We start from the raw sequence: 6582 nt of genomic DNA on the forward strand, positions 1-6582 counted from the left end.
ACAACTGCTCCTTGGCATCTGGGTGACTGAGGCATTACCCAAGCTGGGTCTTTGAAAGTCCCCCTAAAGCACCCGGGTGCTCAGGGACAAGAACAGTGTGGGTGGGACATGGTGTGTAGGGGCTGCTTGTGAACTCGAGGGGTTGGCTGCTGCTTCCTGGGTTGCTTCAGGCTGCAGGAGAAAGGACAGAGGAGGAGAAGGTGCCTGAGGCCTTGGGCAGGGTCAGGGCAGGCCCTTCAGATGGGCTGTGAATTCTGGTGGGTGGTGCCATCTGCTGTTGCAGGATAGAAAATCTGCCCTCTGCAAACTACATCACTCTGTGCCTCTCTCTCCAGGAGCGAAGTTCTCCTGGAAAATCCCCGCCTGGCTCAGCTGTCCGCAGGGAGACTGGAAAGGGATTGTCATCTGTTTTGACTAGGCCATGCTCGGGCTGAGTTGGGCAGGGCAGGAGGTGGGGAAGCGGCGTATTTTTTTTCTATGGTTTGTAGAATGTCTGTTCCATACTAGCCCTGGGTGAAAGGTCCTAAGTGCAATTTCTCTCCTTGAATCACTGTGAGGCCGCATAATCCTGTTACAAATGATGGCCTACGGCTCCCCGGGAGGTTCAGTAACTTCCTCAGGGTCACACAGCCGGTGAGATACTGAGACAGGAGTTGAACCCGGGACTGGGAAAATCCAAAATGCACATTTTCTCAGACACACCTCTGCGCCTCTACACTGGCCTGAGGCAGGCTGGTGATGGGGCGGGACTAAGTGAGGAGCCTGGCAGGGAGAGAAGCAGGGAGGCTGAGTCTGTGGCCCTGAGGCAGCTCTCCTCACACACACACATCCAGCCCTTCTCTCTCTCTTTATTTATTTATTTTAATTTTTTTAAACACCAAAAACATTTCTGTATTGGAGTATATAGCCAATTAACAGTGTGATAGTTCCCAGTGAACAGCAAAGGGACTCATACACACATATACATGTATCCACTCTCCTCCCAACCCCTCTCCCATGTAGGCTGGCACTTAACGTTGAGCAGAATTCCCTGTGCTATACAGGAGGTCCTCATAGGTTATCCATTTTAAATATAGCAGTGTGCATCAGTCCATCCCAAACTCCCTAACTACCCCTTCCCCCTGGCAAACATAAGTTTGTTTTCTTATGTCTGTGTCTCTCTTTTTATTTTTTAAAAAATATTTATTTGGCTGCGCCAGGTCTTAGTTGTACTATATCTTTGATCTTTGTTGACACATGCAGTCGCTTTAGCCGAGGCATGTAGGATCCCATTCCCTGACCAGGGATCCAACCTGGACCCCTGCACTGGGAGCTCAGAATTTAGCCTCTGGACTACCAGGGAAGTTTCCAGTTCCTCTCCATTCACCCACTGGAGAGCCCTGGGGCATTTTTGTCTAGAGGAGAAAGCTTTCCTGGGTCCTAAGGCTGGACTGTTTTTAGAGGGTTTTAAAGGTCAAAAGTGTTGTCCATAAATAACACAGGCATTATTTGTCCTCCCTTTCATTCCTGAGCACCCAGCATGGTTTCATGAGGCTGCCTGATATGAAGCAGGTGAGAATCCAGCCAGGTGTTAATGAGATTTGCAAAAATGTAAATACTATCCTTCTTCCTCAGTTCTTTTTGTTTTGGAAAATGTAGTTTTATTACTCAGCCATTAAAAAGAATCCATTTGAATCAGTTCTAATGTGGTGGATGAAACTGGAGCCTATTATACAGAGTGAAGTAAGCCAGAAAGAAAAAACACCAATACAGTATACAAACGCATATATATGGAATTTAGAAAGATGGTAATGATAACCCTGTGTGCAAAAGAGACACAGATGTATTGAACAGTCTTTTGGACTCTGTGGGAGAGGGCGAGGGTGGGATGATATGGGAGAATGGCATTGAAACCTGTATATTATCATATGTGAAACGAATCGCCAGTCCAGGTTCGATGCATGATACAGGGTGCTCGGGGCTGGTGCACTGGGATGATCCAGAGGGATGGGATGGGCAGGGCGGTGGGAGGGGGGTTCAGAATGGGGAACACATGTACACCCATGGAGGATTCATGTCAACGTATGGCAAAACCACTACAGTATTGTAATGTAAAAAAATTAAAAAATAAAACAGATTAAAAAATAAATAAAGAATCTAAGCATGACTAAAAAAAAAAAAATTTAAGGGCATTCCCTGGCAGCCCAGAGGTTAGGACTCTGTGCTTCCACTGCAGGGGGTCACTGGTTTGATCAGGTGGTTTAAATCCCTGATCACAGAACTAAGATTCCACAAACTGTGTGGTGCAGCCAAAAAAAGAAAGAAAAGAAAGAAAATGTTACTTATGTTAGCATATAGAAGGTTTACTGTTATTTTAAAATTTTATTTAAAAATTAATAAGTATTTGGATTCCTTTCAAATTTTAACATGGTAAATACTGATAGCTATAACGGGCAGGGAGACTTCTTGGAAGAGGTGGACATGTGGTCTAAAGTTGAGAGTTGAGGGACTTCCCTGGTGGTTCAGTGGATAAGACTCTGTGTTCCCTATGCAGGGGGCCTGGGTTCTATCCCAGGTCAGGGAACTAGATCCCACGTGTTGCAACTAGGACCTGGCATAGCCAAATAAAATTTCTTTTTAATTAAAAAAAAGTGAGAGAATTGAAAAAGATTTTAGTAGGTAAAACTTGGGGGTTGGGTAGGGATTCCAGAAAAGAGGGGCTGCTTAGCACTGTGGGCCTCAGAAGCCTGGGTTGTAACCCATTTAAGCAGGGAGTGGCTTGGTCAGAACCGGGTCTCAGAACAGCCCCTGTTTGTGAGAAAGTGGTAGAAAGGAGGCAAGGGGGAGGCAGGCAGGGCTGGAAGCTTCTCTCTGGTTTTGCCCTTGCCCATGGCCATCCTCCACGACACCCTTTGCAGTTGGTTGCTTCGTGAACGTATTCCTATGAGAGAGCGTAGGCTGAGCGAGGCACCAGGGCAGGGCCGGATGAGGGCTCGGCTAAACGGACAACGAGAGAAACAGAACTTAGACCCTTCACTCATTGGCTCATTTGACCCTCATAACAGTCCTGGGAGGCAAGGACAGGGGGGCGTTTTTGTTCCCATTTTCCAGATGTCACTGAGGCACCAGAGTAGCACAGCTGGCAAGGAGCAGTGCTGGGTTTCAGAGCTGGGTCTATTGGATTCTGATTTTTTAGCTTTTATTCCTTTTCTTCCTTTCCTTTTTTATTTTTTTCTTTCCTTCCAAGTTTTTTTCTGCAAACTGTGTAGAATAGCAGGGGCGAGAAGGCCTATGGGCAAGGACCCTGTAGGCAGCCTTTGCTGGAGCCCAGGTGTGTGGAAGAGGCCTGGGCTTTGAGGCCCTGGAGAGGTTTTCTGCTGGCGGCCATCGGGTCCCAGGTTCTTGCTGCATTCTTGGCTGCCTCTTGGGCTTCCTTTTCTCCTTTGCAGGCCCCAGGCCTTGGCCTTCTTGCCTCTTCCTTCTCAGGGGTGTCCCCACCTCCTCGCTGCCTGCAGGGACTTTGTGTCTCCAGCCCTCCCTTTCCTTGCCCCTACAGGCCTGCATGGGCTTTCCTGCCAGCCACTCTGGATAAAACTAACAAGCTAAGGGAAGTGACCCCTTTTCTTGCTCAGGCGATTTCCAGACTCCCAGAAGCTCCACTGGGCTTTCGCTTTGGTTCCTGCAAAAGCTTGGCCTGCCTGGCTCTCTGTGGCCCCTCCGTAACCAGGAAGGGCAAGGCCAGCTGAAGTTAGCTGTCACCTTCTACACTCTGGCTCACTAGCTCTCCCTCCTACTGGGCCTGTGGCCCCTGACCTCCACTCCCGCCAGATTGGCCTCTCTCTGGTCCCTGGCACACACTGTACCCACCCTGTCTTTGTCTAGGCTTGTCCTCTGATCGGAACACTTTCCTTTTGCTCGCTCCCAGGGCCAGCATTCTAGGCATGCATTTGGACATAATTCTCCTTTACTAAGGAGAAGGCGATGGCATCTCACTCCAGTACTCTTGCCTGGAAAATCCCATGGACAGAGGAGCCTGGTGGGCTGCAGTCCACAGGGTCGGGAAGAGTCGGACACGACTGAGTGACTTCCCTTTCACTTTTCACTTTCATGCATTGGAGAAGGAAATGACAACCCACTCTAGTATTCTTGCCTGGAGAATCCCAGGGACCGGGGAGCCTTGTGGGCTGCCGTTTGTGGGGTCACACAGAGTCGGACACGACTGAAGTGACTTAGCAGCTCCTTTACTAAGTCTGTCAAAAACTCTCTCCTCTCGTTATTCACTGCCATCTGTACCCTTGACTCTCTGGTTCCTGGATCTTTAGTCTCTAGGAGCCAGGACGACTGCAGCTCTATCCCAGCCCACCCTCTGCGGTCTCCAAGAGGAAGGTCACACCAAGTACCAGGAAATCAGAAGAGCTCAGCCCTTGGCTTTGGAATGCCCAGACAGTGCTCTGCGTCACTAACTCTGTGTGGTTTGGGCGATGCTGTACTATACTTATTGCATTCCTGAAAAGTCAGAAACACTCTGAGTGGCCAGGGTATCTTGGCATTTGCCAAGGATCACTCGCTATGAGAATCTTAGCGGAATGTTGATGGCACAATCCTGGAAATGGAGGTGAGGCTGGGGGAAATGGACATCCATTGAGTACCTACTATGTGCCAGACTCTCACAGTCACAATTCTGAGTAGCTCTTGTGCACAGATTACAGAGGTGGAAACAAGCCCAGAGAAATGAAGTACTTTGCTTGGACTATGAATGCTGTTCTCTCTGCTGCCCCGTCTCCTGCCCAGGTGCTCATTTGTGCCTCTAGAGCGGTGAAGGACGCGACCCTCAGAGGTGCGTGGGCCCAGGTATGCAACAGATCATGCTGGTTTGCTCTTGGCTGTATGAACGTGTAAGAATCCCATGGACAGAAGGGCCTGGTAGACTATAGTCCACAGGGTCACGAGTTGGACACGACTGAAGTGACTTAGCACGTACGAATGTGTAAAGTGAGTGAGTGCCCAGGTTACTGTTCCACTCAGCTGAACACAGGGTTGGGTAGTTTGCTGCGGAAAGCTCTGAAAAATGCTGTCAGTTATTTGACCAAAAGAGCACTCAGACGGAAAGAGAGCTGGTGGGGAGTCAAGATCCCCGAGTTGCGTCCTGTCCCTGCCACCGACCAGCTGGTAGACTTGAGGTGTCTCTAGAGCGCGTGTCCTCCCTGGCAAGATGAGAACATGGACAAGGTGACCCCAACGGAAAGCAGGATGCATTTTCTGAGCACTGGCTCCTTTAAAACAGATAGACTCTAGGAAATGGAATCAGGGAACCATTGGACTTGCGTTTAGGGAAAAAATGACTTAGAGTGAGAACATTTGAGTTGAGACCTTGGAGAAACTCTAGTCTAATCTCCTTAATTCAGAGATGAGATACCAAGGCCCAGAAAGAGGGAGGTTCTTGCTCAAGGTCACACAAGAACAGGAGCAAGGGGAGCTTCTCCTCTAGGGAGAGGCCTGCTGGGATGCCAGCAAAGAATGGGGACCACAATCCCAGTTGCTAGGAGGCAAAGCTGACAGGTGAGGAAACATGGCGATAGGCTGTTTGGCGACTTGTGCAGCACTAGGACCTGTTGCCACGGGGATGAGAAAGCACCACAGGTTAAGTATAGAAGGAAGGGCTGGGAGCAAGGATGGGCTGAGCCCTCGTCCTTGAGGGGGCCCTTACCTGTAGTCTGTCTGCTCCCCAGCAGAAGGAAACACACAGGTGACTTCTACATCTTGTGAAAAATTGGTCACAGAAGAGGCAGAGCACCTTACGTGGATTAGGGGCTCAGCCATCCACTTTGCTCAAGCCTAATGTTTCCATTTGGAAGGTCATCCTGTTCACTTGTGGTTTGGGAGAAATTATCTTTCCTAGGTCAGGCCCCTGCCAGCGCATGTTTGGGAGAAATCTCTACCTTGAGTCACTGTTGTTTTTGATCCTACTCAGGAAATGCCCAGGAGGTGTGACAGCAGGTACCACTGTCTCAGAGAGGGAGAGGGAGGGAGGCCTTGATTTCTCAGTGTCTGGATCATGGGTGGCAGTTGTTACTGGGAAAAATCCCACTAAGACACTCTAAGTTCAACTGGTGGAGACTTAAGTTTCCCAAGTTCTAGATCGGTGATAGAAATGGAAAATCTGAACAGAAAAAAGAGAAAACCCAAGGAACCAAGTCCCTAGGGGTGCCAAGGAGGTCCTTCCTCCAAGAAGTTCAATCTGGTGATGTCTTGACAACAGTAGAGAACAATTTTAATGTAAACGCAGCTGTTTCCAGGTATTAGTGGGGCACGTTGAGATGTTTCATATGAGGACCAGGCCTTGATCACTCCACATCCAGGCATAGGCCACTCTGCTCTCAGAGCAAACCATGCTGTCTGTATTCAGCCTCTGCTGGAGACCTGTCTTGGCTCGTCATGGGTCTGTAAAGGGACCCGAGTTGCCAATAGAGAACCACCAGGGTGCCCATACCAGCAGTTAAAAACCAGACAGACCATTTAGAGAGAGGTCTGTTAGAGATTTCCTCGGTGTGAAGCCAGGGTTGTGGTTACATGGGAGAAACACGCTGAGGTGTTCAGAAGTGG

The sequence above is a fragment of the Ovis aries genome, chromosome 15, assembly GCF_016772045.2.
Source record: "Ovis aries strain OAR_USU_Benz2616 breed Rambouillet chromosome 15, ARS-UI_Ramb_v3.0, whole genome shotgun sequence".
In the NCBI taxonomy this organism is placed as follows: domain Eukaryota; kingdom Metazoa; phylum Chordata; class Mammalia; order Artiodactyla; family Bovidae; genus Ovis; species Ovis aries.